Here is a 17,267-nt window from a genome sequence, read left to right on the forward strand (position 1 = left end):
GGCTGTATATATTGTATATACTTATTGGATGGTTTTTCTTGTATTAGTTATAAGCTTTCTTTAATTTTAGACAAAAAGAGAGGAAATGTGGTGGTATTGTGTTCCCCAAAATATTGTGTACTTTAATAAACTTATCTGGGGTCAGGGAACAGAAAAGCCACTAGTTAGGCAGTGATAGCACATGCCTTTAATCCCAGCATTCCAGAGGCAGAAATCCATCCGGGATCTCTGTGAGTTCAAGGCCACATTGGAAACAGCCAGGCATGGTGACTTACGCCTTTAATCCCAGAAAGCGAGGCTTTAATCCTAGGGAGTGATGGTAGAAAGTAGAAAGGTATATAAGGCGTGAGGACCAGAAACTAGAAGCATTTGGCTGGCTAAGAATTTGGCTGGTTAAGCATTTGGCTGGTTAAGCTTTCAGGCTTTCGAGCAGCAGTTCAGCTGAGAGCCATTGGGATGAGGACACAGAAGCATCCAGTCTGAGGAAATAGGACCAGCTGAGGAATTGGCAAGGTGAGATAGCTGTGGCTTGTTCTGTCTTTCTGATCTTCCAGTGTCCACCCCAATAACTGGCCCTGGGTTTGATTTTATTTATAAGAACTTTTAAGATTCCTGCTACAGACTCCTAACACTGGGAGCAGGGCTTGTCTCTATTGCCGGCTTTTGGGACCCATTCCTCCTACTGAATTGCTATATCCAGCCTTAATAGAAGAAGTCATGCCTAGTCCCCGCACAACTTGATATAACATGGCAGACAGATATCCATAGGAGGCCTGCACATTTCTGAAGAGAAGAAAGAGAAGAAGGAATGGATGGGGAAAAGGAAGAGTGGAGGTGGGCGGAGGGTTGAGAGGAGAGGCTGGAGGTGAAATTTTGGTTAGGATGTAAAAACAAAAATAAACAAATGAATGAAATCATTCATTCTAAAAGAAGGGAGAATATTGATGTTTATCATATTTAAATTTGGAATACTAAAAAATGTCCCTCAAGGGACATTGCTACTTATTGTAACTTTTTATTGTGTTTGTAGTTGTACAGGGATAGTTAAATCATGCTAGGCATAATTTTGAGCTGGTCTAATACATAATGTGTTTGATTTGTACTTGGAATAATTATATCATGTTTAGGCATTATTATGACCTGGTTATTGTTTTACATTTAGAAATTAATCATGATATAAAAGATATAATTGTGTGTCAAGATGACATGGTGTGAAGTTGTGATAGCTATTTTTAGTTGTCAATTTTATTACATCTGGAATTAACTAAGACCCAAAAATGGAGGGGAACACCTCTGAGGTATTTTTGCTTAATTTGAAGAGAGAAGATCCACATAGAATCCAACTCTTTGTGGTTGGAAGACATTATCTGGATGTTAATGAGGAAAGAAACACCTTTAACTCAGGCGTTTTGAGCCCCAAAACCTCATCTGTAATCTCAGCCAGGCCTTGTGCTGTTAGCCCATATACAGAAATGGAGGAAGGGAGCTTTTGCTCTTTAGCTGCTTGCTCTCAGCTTGCTAACAAGTCCATTCCTTCACTGGCATTGGAGCCATCTTCTTTGGGATTCCAGACTACTGATGGGCTGAGGCATCAAGCATTGTGGACTGAGCAACTCCTGGATTTAAGGATATTGCCATTATAGCCAGCCAATGTTCAATGAGCTGGACCACAGCCTCTAAGTCATTCTAAAAATAGGCTTTTGTATATATAGAAATGCATTCTATAAGTTGTTACCCCATAGAACCCTGACCAATACACCAGACAGGGATAAAACTTTTAGAGTAGTTTGGTCCTCACAACAGCATTATTTCAGTTATGAATTGTACAGAATCACTGGGCAAGAAAGTAAAATAACACAAGTCTGAAATTTCTCATATGGAACACACAGTAATCTAATTAAATGAGTAATTATATGAGATGGAGAGATTTTTGGTAAGTGAGGAATGAAAAACCAGATGTCTTAGCTTATGTGGGCCAAGACCTACCTGGCAACACACACACACACACACACACACACACACACACACACACACACACACACACACACATACACACACACACACACACACACACACACACACACACTAAGATCAGAAGACAGTAGGTACTTTTTGCTCTTGATAGTGATAGTTCTAGCCTGGAGGCACACAGAATTATTTCCTTTACACATTAAATCTCTGTCTCACTCTCAGTCTCAGAAGTCAGATCTATCCCAGAATAGCTTCATAAGAGGAAATCAGTCATCTTGAAGAACTTTCTCGATATAATCGAGATCTGCTGTAGTAAAAGAGCAGCTTCAACCACTTCTCTCCTTTTTTAGATTTGCCCAGAATCACTCTGCATCAGAGACATGTGGCCCTGATGCAAACTCTATCCACTCCCTCTAGTCATGAGGTTCCTCCCAACATTACTTATCTGGACCATCAAGAGGGATTCCTCATCCTACCTCCACCCCCAGGAGGGTCTTCTCAATTCTGCATTTCATCAGACAGGCTTAATAGGTGTTGTCAACCTAGAAGAGATCTAGCAAATCTGTTCCAGTTTGACAGTCAGTGAGACTTGGGCAGGATCCTGAACCTATGAGAGCCCTGAATGGATGTGTGGCAGCCTAAGACAATTAGCATGCCTGTACCTATAAGTTTCAAGAAACTTCAGTCTTTGGTTGGGAGTGATCCAATCCACCTAATACAGCACACAGGGCTAGGAGGACAATGGTCAATGCAGGGACTGGGGAGATGGCTCATCCATGAAGAGCATTTATTGCTGTCTCAGAAGACCCACAGGACAGCTAACAAACCTTTTTAACTTAAATTCCAGGTGGACTCTGCCCTCACCTGGCCTCTGTAGGAATTGCATGTATATGGTGGTAAAACACCCCTAAGTATAAAGAAAACACCACAAAATATCCCAACATGTCTTGCAGGAAATTATCTCTACTGATCTGTTATCACTCATGATAAATTTCAAGAAAACCAGAGGCATATTGCTTTTCATTTCCTGATTTCTTTTATACAATTTTAATGAACATTCTTATTTCCTGAGAAGCCTGGAACAATATATTTTTGTTTCCCTTAATTTGGTCTACATGATGATTTTGTGAACATGTGTGTACAGTGTACCACATTTTACTGGTAGCTAAATATATGACCTCAAAGATAGAATATGTCTAGTTCTTTTCTTATGTAGTTGGTATCCATGGAGTAGGCTATGCCATCCACATCCAAGGTGCCATCCCCCTGTGTAGCCCTGAGACCCATGAATGGAAGGAAAATCCTTGTGCAGCCCGAGCTTCTTGGAACTTACTGAGATACATCCAAGCCTGTGAGTTCTGGGTTTACAGGAGTGTGAAACCTCCGACTAAAGAAGAGTCTCAGAGTGAAAAGTTTGAAACTGTATTTTATTCATAAAATACATCCATTTTACTCAATGGGGCCTTCAAAACAGTATCACTATATACAGTGTATAGCCTTAGCAAACTATTAAAACAATGACAAGAATAAAAGTAATAACAAAAGTTAACAAAACTTTAAATGAAAATGAAGAAAACCAAAAATCAAAGCATAAATATCCCAAGATATAAAACAAAAATATTAAGGAAATTACAGTTTTCTTTGTAACTTCATTATGGAAGAGCAAATGGGGTGAGAAACTGGCTTATTCTCTGCAGTGAATTATCTTCAGCTACACTTGCCCATGACATGGTGTCAGCTTCAGCACTGCAATAGAGAGGCTCTTGTGCTTTTGGTGTGCTCTGTCTGGATGGCAGTGGGACATAAACACAGTCTTCCTTGTCAGATTTCCCATCCCATATGGAGTCAGGGTTCTTAGTAATTTGTATTGTGTTCTCTGTGTTTTAGACTTACTTCTGACACAAAATTTTCTCTGGGGATAGTGAGCCAACAGATATGGATCAGATTGAGGCTCGATCTCCTGATGATAGGTTGATATTTGCCTCACTATTGAGTTCAAAGCTGAAAAGAGGTGGCATTTTCTGAGGAGGCCTTGAACCCGGAGTGTAGAATGTCATGCCTTCAAGGTTTCTCTGGCTTCTTCCAACCTTCTCAGTCTTCTTAACAGGCGCTGTCAGGGAAAATCAGTATAGAAAATATGATTTAGAAACACTTTTGCTGTGCCACTGGCATGAAAAATCAGGGCCTATTCATTCCTAGTAAACAAAAGTTAAGGAAGTAACCCCACCCCATGATCCCTGGCTGCTGGGGATGGGACTCAATGGTGAATTACTTGCCTGGGACATAGTGTTTCTGCTTCAGCAGCTCCATCTGCAGGAGGCTGTCATCCTGGGCTGTGGTCTGCTCCAGTTTCTGCTGGAGGTTTTCAAACCTAGGGGAGGAAGACAGCTGGGACACAAGCCTGGTGGGGACCTGCCATGTCAGCTTTTGAGCCCCCACCAAATCTACTCAGCTAGACATTCGAGCATTACCTTTCAGCTGAGTTCATTCCCTGCTTCCCCAAGGGAAAAGGGTCAGAGAGGTCCAGGGCAGGATTTTTTCTCAACTTTTAAAAACTGATAGAAGTTGAACTGGAAAATACACACTGTGCTGGATTAGAAAAACAGCATATTTCTCCAACAGTCCAAAGACATCATTTTGGAGAAATATCAGTATGACAAGTTCTGAGACACAGATCAGGAAAGATGTAGCTGGCCTTGATTAGATACCAGGTGAATGTTCAACTTCCTGAAAAACTCTATGTCCCCCTCTAGTGGAGCCTACACAGCAATGCAAAGGAGGCTCTGATGATTCCTATAGTCAAGACTCCTGCATGGGATTATCTTGTCAACTCCTACTCTGTTTATAACCAGAGTAAATCTTCTCATGAGAAACTGATAAACAGTGCAGAGAGCCAGCAATCAGCAGGAGGCTGCTATATGCAAATATGCCAAAGTGTAGACATTTATCTCTAAACGTGATGTTCCTGATGGAAAATAAAGTTGCAGGAAGACACATTTTCCTTCATGATTGATGATCCCCCTCTAGGTTTCTGGCCACCATGTGAATATTTGTGAGGAGATCTAATGTTAGAGATGAGATACTCAGAGGATACTAGAGGTCTCAGAAGGGAAGAAGAGAACACAATCCCCATAAGACCAAGGAGAAAGCATATTGCTTCCAGGACATAAGTTCCTGTTGACTGAGCCAGTAACGAAACTCTGACGTGTTCTTTCCCTGGCTGTGGCTGGGAGCTTTGCCAGTTGAACAGAAACTCAAAGAGAAGAGAGATCCAGGTACAGCGGACCCACTTGGATCCACCTGCTTCTGGAAGCCTGGGCTCCTACCTCATCTGGGACACAGTGAAGTGATGCTGCAGCTTTACTGCCAAGTCCCTTTGCCGGGTGAGCAGCTCCTTCTGCTTCAGCAGGGACTGAAGATCTTCCTCAAGTCTTTGATGTTTCTGTTCATTAGAACATTGTGTTTTTAGGAGAGGATTGTGTGCACCCCTTTAAATAAACACATGTACACGCACACACACACACACACACACACACACACACACATGCATGCACACAAGCATACACTCTTGAACATACACATGTGCATGGACGCACACATACAAGCACACTACACTGCATCCATGTTTAGTTTCCCAGATAACACTATTGTAAGAAGAGATTACCTGGGATAGTATGGAGAAGAAAGTTAGTTTCATTAACCCACACTCTCTTTACTCATATTCCAGCCCAGACGCATTTTCATTCTAGAATCAATGGTCCACCTAGAGTCTGTATTTCAACTTTCTGTATAATTGTACATAGGTTCTCAGAGGGCTGCACCATTTTACACTACTATCAATATCTGAGAGTTCTCATTTCTGCCAACTCTCCATCAGGACAAATTTTAACTTAGTATGAAGAAATTTGGAATAAAAGCAGTTTCTGAGTGCTGCAGACACAACATGGAGTGGGAGCTTTAGAGTATGGTGAGCCTAAGGGGTGCCCTGAGACAGCCTCTTCTCACACCTCAGCATAGCTGTGGGACTTCTGCTGGGCTGGGATGAAGCCACAAGCACCTCTACAGTTCAGAATTTCTCAGAGAATAAAATCCAGGCCAAGCTCCAAGGACAAGGTTAGCTGAACCAAGGTTAGGCAAAGGTGAAAGGAAAATGGCAGCAGGCAATGAGGAGAAGAACAAAACAGGATGCAGTAAGTCATCAGTGGTCAGCCTCCTTTCACCCAGAGCAGAGAAAGACACAAACCCTCAGGCAGCTTTTCCTGCCTCTCAGTAGCCTCTTTCTCACCTTTGTGGACCCCATTACTTTGTTTTTCTCCAAAGGATTTCTTTGCAGATAAATAAATTCTGCCTCTACAAATACCTGAAAAACTTTTACCTTGCATCAATTTTCTGTCTTTTGTTGTTGTTAGCTTTATGGACATGCAGAATGATGGGCAGCTCCATCTATTGTTTGGCTGATGTAAAGTGGTACTAACCAGGTTAGGCACAGTACCTAACTGTCTGTCTCCATCATTCTTAAAGATGTTCCATTGTTCTGTAAGTGAGTGAACATACACATAGAGGCTCAAACACATTCCCATACACACAAAGATGCACATAAAGACAACACACACACACACACACACACACACACACACACACACACACCCCTTTCTTGAACCCAGAAGAGCAAGGCAGAAGACTAGAATGTTGCAGCACCTTTTCTACTCTAGGGGGAGGTACTGGATCCTCCCCGCTATCTAAAAGAATCAGACCCATCTAGGTTCTTCTGCCCTTGCCTGAACTTATTTCCCCTCCTAGGGAAGTTTTTATCGCCAGACTCACTGATTGTACAGAAAAGTAACAACCACTGCACAACTGAGTTTGACCACACAAGACCTGTGTGGTAGATGGAAAATGAATGGCTGGACATGAAGCCTCCCGACAGATCCAAGTTGACCCATCATAGACTCCTCACTAAACCTATGCAGGCACCTCCACAGAAGACAGTGATAGACCGGAGAATGGAAGTCACCCATTGTCATTACTTTACCCAATAACTTTTGACCAGATTATAGTGCATATTATATGAAAACAGCCCCAAGGAAGTCACTAGGAGGCTACTTAGGTCACCTACAGCACTTTCCTGAAATGCACACTCTATACAACTATGAAGAGGAATCTGTCCTAAGACACAGTCATATACATGATAGAGTGAGCATCAAAATGTCAGGTTCCATATTGTGTAGCCAGTAAGACAAACTGGAAATATCCTTGGATGTTACCTCTATGCTATGAAAGAAAAGTCTATGTTGATTTTTTCAAATAGCTCCATTGTTTGATTTTTGCTATTTATTACAAAATGCATTAATTTCAAAGTAATAAAAATGTATAAAAATTAAGAGAAACCAACAAGTCAGTTCTTTTTCTGACCAAATGAATCATTTAGCAATGAGATGAGACAGAAAAAGACAGGAAGCTATACTGTGAGGAGACAGGAGATCCAAAGATCTGTGGCTATCCAGCTTAGCCAGAAGAGAAAATTTCAGGTTCAGTGAGAGACCCGGGCTAAAGGGAATAAGGGAAAACACAACAGAGGTCACTTGATGTGGCCTTCCAACAAACAAACAAATGTGTGCACCCTCACACATGCATACACCACACACACACACACACACACACACACACACACACACACACACACACACACCTCAAATCATAAGTGAACAGAACGCAATGAGGAGGACATCAACTGGACGAGGATGGCATTACCAGTTGAATTCAGACTCCTCACACTAGCTGTTTCAAGTGAGACCCACAGTTCTGCTTTCCATCATTTTGAGACTAAACATGCCTGGGGAAGGATGCTGTGCTTCTGCAGGCTATGTTGGTGCAGTTGGAGAAATTATTCTCTTAAATCTCAAATCTGCCACCCTGACCCTGCCTGTCATAAGCCCTTGCCACATCCCTGGTCATCCAGTGAGCTTCCGAGTGTAAGATCCAGGATGGGAGAACTGGCCAATGCCAGTCACAGGAAACAGTATTGACAAGCGGTTACTTAGTTTCTGTCAGTGTGAACCAAGAGGTTAACCAGGTAAAGAGAACACCATGGCAGTCTGGGAACAAGGGGGTAAAATGCCATATGACACCCAAAAAGATGTCCACAAGACCCAGTCAGTTGGCGTTTGTAGGGGACGTTCCTCCTTCCATACTGTTTCTGCCTCTGATCTCATATGACCTCTGCAAAGCAAGTGAGACCCAGACCCTTGACCTCACTCACTCAGATCTCTGTGCAACTCCCTATGTGACCCCCATCATAGCACTGCTCCTTCCATACTAACATATCGGTGAGTGAAATGTGATTTACCCATCTCTCTCAATGGACTGCAGCTTCTAGCAGAGCAGTGGGGTTTCCTCGGCAGTCATGCAATGCCTTCCAAGAGGCTAACTCCCCAGAAAGACTTGTGAATGATCACAGAAATGAACTATTGGGTGGGATGGGTCAGGCGGATAAGTGAGTAGTAGATGATTACATGGGCGTGTGTATATGTTTGTGTATATGTGTGTGTGTATGTGTGTGTGTATATGTGTGTGTGTATATGTGTGTGTGTATGTGTGTGTGTGTGTATATGTATGTGTATATGTGTGTGTATGGGTAGACTAGTGGGGGCTTGGCCCTGCTGCTTCAACCTCCCTGCTGCTGCTTTGTCCAGAGGTCATACATCTTTTCATGGGCCTCCTCACAGAGCCTCCTCGCCTCCTCGCAGTCCTGTTGTAGTAAAATCTGCTCCCCCTGCAGCTTTCTGTTGTCCTCTTTCAACATGCTCACTTTTTCCATCAGCTTAGTCCATTCACTCAGGAGCTGACTGTAGAGGGTGCTGAACTATCACCAAAAATGATGAGCTCCACCTCCATCTGCACTCCTGCCTCCCAATACCATCATTCCTGCGAGGTGTCATGTCCCCAACCCCAGATCCCTGGGATGAACCCACATTAGCCATGCCAGCAGACTAAAGCCAGAGAATAGCCAAAGTCCAGAAATATTCAAACTACTTCTGAATACCCTGACAGCAAAAGGGATCCATGTAACTCTGAAAACTAGATCCCCTACCTCTCCACCACACACCCTGGTGCTTACCTGTTCACAGTATTGAGAAAACATGAGCAGGTAGAGGGAAACCATGCTCTGAGGGGGGACAGAAGACCCAATGGGAATACATTCCATGTTCCCCATAGAAACCAGCTCTGTAAGCTCCTGCCAGAGCCACAGAAAACATTCATGGTGAAAACCATGTTTTCTGTCTAGAAGTTCCAGAAGCTGACAGGAAAATGTTGGGAGGGGCTCTCAGACTTTTCACTCTTAGGAGAACTCAGTCTAGGAGGCACAAGTCCAAGAGCTATCAGACAGGCTGCTTGCTAAGAGGTAAACAGGCTAGAACCACAGCCCAACTTTGTTCAAAGGTGAAGAAGGGGAGAAGCTGCTGTGGGATGTCTTTCTGTATGCTGTGATTATGTGTTGCTCCCATTGGTTAATAAATAAGCTGCATTGGCCTATGGCAAGGCAGGATGGAGCCAGGCAGAAAAATCCAGGAGAGTCAGAGAAGAAAGTCAGAGGTGGAGGAGATGCCAGCTGCCACCCAAGGAGAAACATGCCAGCAGCATGGCCATGCAGCAACCATGTGGCAAACACAGATGAATAGAAATGGGTTAATTTAAGAAGATAAAGGTAGTTAGCAAGAAACTTAAGCCATTGGCCATACAGTTTGTAAGTACTATAAGCCTCTGTGTGTGTCTTTGGGACCATTTGGCTGCAGGACATGGGTGGGACAGATTCCTCCTGACAGCTGGGTCCAGCAGGACTGGAGAAACTTCAGACTACCAGAAGCAGTCCTTACCAATTTTGGGGGTCCCATCTAAATTAGACACTCACCAGTAGGAGTTGGTCTGCTCACTCAGCTCCTTGCACTTGTACGAGGCCTCACAGATCTCCTTGGGGAATTTCTTTACATCTGACATCTCCTTCTTATGCTGTGTTTTCAGCATCTCAAGCTCAGATTTCAGCCTGTGGTAGGGCATGGCCCCAGGAGCAAAGAACCCCATGAACACAGGCCTCAAGGACCACATGAATTAAGGTTCTGTTTGTACTACCCTAGCCCACTGGATGTCACACCCTGAATCCTATGTCTGGACCTCCTGATGTGTATTAGACTTTGCCTTACTGTCCCAGGGCCAGGAAAGGCTGGGTGTCAATAGGGAAGGAGACAGGGCTACATGAGCTCCCTCAGTAGGCCTTTGGGGCAGACTAGCTGGCTAAGAAGTCCTGAGGAGTCTGTGCCACATATCCAGGTCTATCTGAAATCTGTGATGACATTCTCACTGTCTTGAGAACAGAGATTCTTTCTCCTTACAAGGATACCCAGAACTCATAATCTGTAGTGCCATGGGGGAGGCTCTACATGAGGATGGCTTTATAAACACCCAAGGGGATTCCAATGAGGGACCAGGATGAGCACAAAGGCTGAGAGCAGTGATGCTCAATGTAGGGCTCCCTGGCCTCAGCACTTACATCACCAGAAATCTTTGAGACATGTGATTATTTAGGCCTACTATCAATCTCTGACTCTAAGGATCAGGAAGGACATGCACGCAAACACACACACACACACACACACACACACACACACACACACACACACACAGTAAGTGAGCCTCTCAGAGACAGTACAGAACACACTCAGACACACAATCCTCAACACAAGGAGATTTATTAACCCAGCAGTGTAAGCATAGCTTGGGAGCCTCTCTCTTGATCAGGGAAGGCAGACAGCAAGCAGCAGGCTTTTTTAACAGTGAGTTTGTAAGTAGAAAAGGTTAAATCTGTGCTGGGTAAATTGTTGAGCTCTGATGGGACAGGTTAGCCAGTGTAACCAAGTTATGAATTTTGATTGTTGGACTTTGATGTTTAGTTTCAAGAATGAGTCAGTGTCCACAAAAGGAAATGGACTGTGGGGACTAAATTTAGGAATGTAATCTTACGGTTTTTCAAGGGAGAGAGAAGTGAAAAGGGCAAAACCTGCCACTGCCATGATTGTGATGTTTGGGCCCCTTAGAGAGCACTTCACACACATAAACTCATACACAGTTAGGATGCCAAAGAAATGCAGGTAGGGGGCATTGCCTCCTAGTATAAGGAACAAGACCAGAGAGGAGCAGGGATGAACTCCAGGCCTTCCAGACACAGAGATGGACTGAGTAGGACCACAAGGCCTTTGAGGCTGTTCCCAGAGCAAAAAGCAAAAATAAATATCTAGTCAAATATAAACACTCAACTCAGAGCACTAAGCATTTCCTAAAAGCCAATGCCTGTCAAGGCCTCTTGAAATGCATGTTGTGATCTTACACCCTACTGCCCCTCTGTGGATTGTAAGTCAGGCCACAGGCTCTGGTTTTCATTTGGAGGAATCAGAACGGCCTATGTCCTATCTCACTCCTACAGGCTTCAGTTCTACCTCTCAGATGCACTCAGGACACAGTAGGGTCAATACGGTCACCAGAGAACACAGCATGATGAATACCTGTTGTTCAACTCATTGTTATAAAGGGCCAGGAATTCAAGCAGTTCATTCCTCTCATTGGTCATCATCTGTAGCTGAAGGGTCAGTTTATCTACCTGGTTCAGCTGTTGCTCCTGCTCAGTGAGGACGAAGGGTGTGGATGATGCCTTCCTAGGAGTCCCTGTAGGTACTTAAACACAGTGAATTTGTACAGATGAATGGCATAGGGCCAAGAGAGATCATATGGAGTCCTGAGAGGAGAAATGAGGAAGAGGAAATGCATGGCACCCAGTGAACCCCTCAAAAATCAGAGCAGCTATCCTTAAACTGGGGATCATAAGCCATGTGTCTGTCTCCAATCTCTGAGGATAGATATATGCCTCAGGCCCGACTGCAGCCCCACTGTCCCTGAAAGGCATAAGCAAGGCCAGTCATGTTGGTTTTGAATGGTCAGCCAATACCTGATGTGATGCAAGAAAGTCCTGGACTGCCTGGTACTTTGTACCTCACTGCCCGATAACCTGTGTGCAGGACTAAAAGCAACTGAATGTCTCAGACCTGGGAACATGGATGGAAAGTTTTGCTCTCTGGTATTTATATCAGATATCCATGAAACCTACAGAAATCCACTGAGAATAAAGTGCAGCAACATGCTACCCTGATACCTCATTAGTGGTTCTGGGCATCCTTTGGCATTATTTGACAGTCAGAATGAACTGAAAAAGGTCCCAGCACAGCACTGCATCCTTGACCATTCCTGGCCCTCTGCCAACTTACCATCAGAAATCCTCCACATTGGATCTGCTCTTTAGGAACCGACATAAGCAGCATAGGCCCATGGCTTCAGATGATTACAGCTACTGAACCCCATTACTAGAAGATCCAGTTCTGGCCTCAACTCCTCCCAAAAAACCAGAGACCTCTTTTCCAGTCAGTATGCTCAGTCTTGACAACATGTTGATTGGTGAACCCTATATGCACTTAATGAATGCCCCAAGGGCAGTTGGCATTGCCACAACACTGGTGATTTCACAAAAGATGCCAAGGGTTCTCCAGGATACAACAGAATTTCCAGAGAAGGGACTGTTAAGGTCACTGCCAACAGCCTTCTCCTATCTGATAACAAACTCTTCCCCAGTTCACGAAAAGCCAAGCTGCCCTTTCCAGCAGGCAGTCACAGCCCAGTACACAGAACAAGAGATCCACGTTTAACCACCAAGCCACAGACTAAGCTGCAGGTCAGACCGGAAGTGCCCTCCCCATTCTGACTGGCAGTCCATCTGGAGGTCCTGACTGGCTACTGAGGCCTGAGTGATCTAAACAGCTCCCTTAGGGGCAGTGCTGTGAAGTGAGGGAGCCCAGTGATTGGTAGCCCTGGCTTTCACCCCAGGCACAGATCTGCCCCCGACCTGCAGAGATTGACATTCATGCAGAACTTGGGGCTGGACTGCAAAGTCTTCCCTGAACTATTCCTGCACTCAGGAGGACTCTTTTCTGGGGAATTAGGTTTTGCTATGAACTGAGAAAGGACAAAGGAAACCTGGCACTTTCTGGACTAGCAATACCTCAGGCAAGCTGTGGAAAACGTGCTATGGTTTTCATTTTTGTAAAAAAAAAAAAAATTATGATTTAAAAAAAAAACACCTATATACTAATATGCACTCTCTTAAACTGTTATTCTGTAGAAAGGCCCATCAATATAAATACAGGATTTATAGAAGTAAACCCTACAGGATCAGAGTGAGCTTTTTACTTATACCTATATTTACTAGAAAGTATCAATACTCTAATGACTAAATTATATATAACTTATATATTTATTTAATTAATAATAAACATATAAATTTATATTTTTAATTATTTAAATAATAAATATATATATATATATGTTATTACCCATTTGAAATAGGATTCTACTGTGGTAATATTGTGTCTGCCAATATATTGTGCACTCTAATAAACTTATCTGGGGTCAGAAAACAGAACAGCCACTAGATAGACATAGAGGCCAGAAAATGATACCACACACCCCTTTAATCCTAGCCTTCCAGAGGCAGAGGTCCATCCAGATCTCTGTGAGTTCAAAGCCACACTGGAAAGAGCCAGGCATGGTGACACATGCCTTTAATCCCAGGAAATGATGGCAGGAAGCAGAAAGGTATATGAGGCATGAAGAGGGGGAACAAGAGTCTTTTTTAAGTCTTTTAGCTTTTAGCAGCAGTTCAGCTGAGATCCACTCCCATGAGGACTCAGAAGCTTTCAGTCTGAGGAAATAAGATCACTGAGGATTTGGCAAGGTGAGGTTGGATGTGGCTTGTTCTATTTCTCTGATCTTTCTGCGTTCACCCCAATAGCTTAGCTCCGGCTTTATTTTTAGTAATAAGACCTTTTAAGATTCATGTAACAGTCTACAGATTTGTTTTCTCTTACTTCTGCATCATTAGTGAAAATAAGTAAAGCAAATTAAGAATACTTATTTTTACATCATGCTTCTATTGTTTCATTTTCTTTATGAGGGTCTCACTCTGCAGCCCGGACAGGACAGAAACTTGATCTGCTGACTAGACTAGCCTAAAAATCATAAAGGGAAGTTTGCCTCTGCTCTAGAGTGCTAGATTAAAGGTCTGCTCCACTCTGCATGACTTCTAGTAATTCTGCACAGTTACTAATGAAATAAACAGCAGCTGTTAAGATTCAGCCTCAGATCCTGTCAGTCTGCTTCCCTCACCAACTCCACACCTCCACTTTTGGACATGAACCTCAACAGAGCTGGACTCTGGCAATAAAGTCCCTGTCAAAGAGTTTTTATAAAGAGGAGAGAGATAATTTTCTGCTGGACAAATGTGGTGGTATTGTGTTCCCCAAAATATTGTGCACCCTAATAAACTTATCTGGGATAGAGACAGAACAGCCACAATATTAAACATAGAGGATAGGCAGTGGTAGCACACATCTTTAATCTTAGCATTTCAGAGGCAGAAATCCATCTGTTCAAGGATACAGCCAAGCATGGTGACTCACACCTTTAATCCCAGGGAGTGATGGTAGAAAGATATATAAGGCATGAAGACCAGAAACTACAAGCATTTGGCTGGCTAAGCTTTCAGGCTTTCAAGCAGAGCAGTTCTGCTGAGAGCCATTCAGATGTGAGGACCCAGAGGCTTCCAGTGTGAGGAAACAAGATAGGCTGAGAAGTTGGCCAGGTGAGGTTAGCTGTGGTTTGTTCTGTCTCTCTGATCTTCCAGTGTTCACCCCAATACCTGCCTCAGGTGTGATTTTATTAATAAGACTCTTTAAGATTCATGCTACAGACACATCTTGGCCACTAAGACCGAATCGTTTCTAGACCTTTATACTTCCAGGCCTTCTTTCACAGGATCTGACTGAAACTCAGATCTCTTCTCCTGTTCCTTTAGTTAATGCTTAAGTGAATGCTTAATTTCATGGTATATGAACTAATGAAGCAAATTTCATAATTTTGAACTGTATCATTAGGTGTGCTTGAATGAGAAAAAGAATAAAAAGAAAAGGACATGAGTGCTCCTAAGTATGGTGGAGGAGAAAGTTTACTGTAGTTGTGTGGGAGAGTATAGTCTGAGGCAGGGATATCTGAGGGAGTCCAGAGTGGATAAGAGCAGACTGAGCTGGGTCATGTGGAGAGAGTGGGAGGGGAAGGGAAGAGATGGGAACCGGGTGGAGCAGTCAGGAGGCCAACATACAAAAGAGACAGGTGACCAAAATGTCTAAACTACATATGGAAGAGCCTCTGGGGAGAGGATAGCCCAGCCCCTGGGCAGAAGAATTCAGGGTAGGGGGTTCAGTATGCCAGCCATACCCTGAAACAGGTAGAGACTGAAGGATTCCTGGAGAAACTGGTGACCAAATCCAGATTTGCTATGATAAATAGTCACCTCAGCCATTTGTCCCAAGCTTGAAACTTAACATCCCAGCCTTTTGTTGATAGAAAATCAGGCAGCAGTTAGAGCAGCCTGCAGCATTTGATTCCTTAGAAATCTGCTGGAAGAGACACATATTAGCAACAGAAGATAAAGCTGAGGAGGTTAGGGGGAAATTTGTTTCTTAGATGTCCATTTGAAACCTTTAGGTCCACAGTCCTTGTCACTCTGGGAGGGGAGTCCCAAGACCAGAGAAAGAGGAAGATTCCACCCTCAGGAATAGTCAGGTGGGGAAGCAGGCTGTTGATTGACAAGAGTATATATCTGGAGTCCATTTGACATGTGAGGGGTGCATGGAAGTAGATGACCTGAAGCTTACAAGACTTTTTTAAGTTTATATAAAGAGGCACAACATTTAGATATGTTAGCATTACTACTGTTTATAATCTGTATTCATATACACATTGTGGGAGGAGCAGTAGACTCATGCCCTTGTGTCATGGTAAAAGCATGGGGACCCAAAAATGATTCTGGATTAAAAGCATGAACACTATTTAAGGTGATCTCAGAGAGGACAGAAACATTCTGGGGAGCAGAAGGGCAATAGCTCACTTGATCTTGATTTTAAATATGAAAAAAAGCAGGGCCTCTTCTTTCTGTCCAGAAGACTGGATTTATGTAGATTATTCTGGTGTTTTAGCTCAATAAGAAGAACTTTTAAGTCTGTACCTCAAAAACAACCAAATGGAATTCAAGATCTTGAGGGTGTGACTATGACAATAGAAGCAAAGCTTTCCTAGAGCTATGTTAATAGCTTATCAGAACTGCATTGATTAATAAAACTTTGAGCTTGAAGTTAACATAAATGTTGCATGGTGAGAGACAGAAATGTGAAGCATTATTCATTCTTTTTATATACCTCAATTCAATACCTTATCACAATTTAAACTTTGACATCTTCACACCTTAAAAAACTTGCATTTACACAACTCAAAACCCCTTTTCTTGGACCTCAAAACATTTCAAAGATCCTCAAAGTTTAAGCTTTAAATGTTACACCTTTTAACTATGTGGAATGGCCTTAATATTTTCACCAATAGATTATTTGCAAGTTTTTCATCAAAAATTAATTTTCTTGACTCTACCAGCTTGCAAGTAGACAATGGACTGTGATTCTTACACAGGTCCCTATGCATCTGCAACTCCACAACAAAAGCCAGGGCTATAGGAGGACATTCATTCCCCTGTCTCATTCTCCTTTCCATTGACCTGCATTCTTGTGTTCCCAGCACTGAGTGACACAGGCAGTTTAACGTTTTCAAAGAAATTCTCAATGACAAGGCACATTTGGTCTAATGGGCTGGGTTGCTTGGTGTCAACTTGATACAGGCTGAAATCACTTGGGAACCAGGGACCTATATTGAAAAAGAATCCCTCTGCATGATCAGGTAGTAAGCTGGATTGTAAGGCATGTTCTTAATTAGTGATTGATAGGGAACAGCCAGTTCATTCAGTGGGGCTATTTCAAACCTAGTGTTCCTGGGTTCTATATGAAAGTAGCCTGGGCAGGTCATGGGGAGCAACAGAATAAGGAACACCCCACCATGGCCTCTGCACCAGCTCTTTCCTCCAGGTCTCTGCCCTGTTTAAGTTCCTGTCCTGAATCCCATTGATGATATGCAAGTGTAAGCCAGATAAACTGTTATCTCCCCAATATGTATTTTTTCATGGTGTCTCATCACAGCAAAGAAACCAAAACTAAGACACCTACCTGACAACTTGCTCTAAAAAGAAATAAATAACCATTTGCGGAAAATCAAAAAAGTTCTTAATGACTGAGAGACATCGGAAATGTAGGAAACCTAAA

At 43.0% G+C, this 17,267-nt stretch overlaps 1 long non-coding RNA gene across 1 annotated transcript; it reads right to left on the reverse strand.

Annotated features, from left to right (window-relative positions):
- Positions 1-3,418: 3,418 nt before the first annotated feature.
- Positions 3,419-13,021, reverse strand: LOC143270100 (uncharacterized). Its single transcript, XR_013047028.1, has 4 exons — positions 9,881-13,021; positions 5,298-5,413; positions 4,244-4,342; positions 3,419-4,081 (listed from the first exon to the last, which is right to left on the reverse strand). It is a non-coding gene; the product is annotated as an uncharacterized LOC143270100 (long non-coding RNA).
- Positions 13,022-17,267: the final 4,246 nt, after the last annotated feature.

Source organism: Peromyscus maniculatus, chromosome 22 (genome assembly GCF_049852395.1).
Source record: "Peromyscus maniculatus bairdii isolate BWxNUB_F1_BW_parent chromosome 22, HU_Pman_BW_mat_3.1, whole genome shotgun sequence".
Lineage (NCBI taxonomy): Eukaryota > Metazoa > Chordata > Mammalia > Rodentia > Cricetidae > Peromyscus > Peromyscus maniculatus.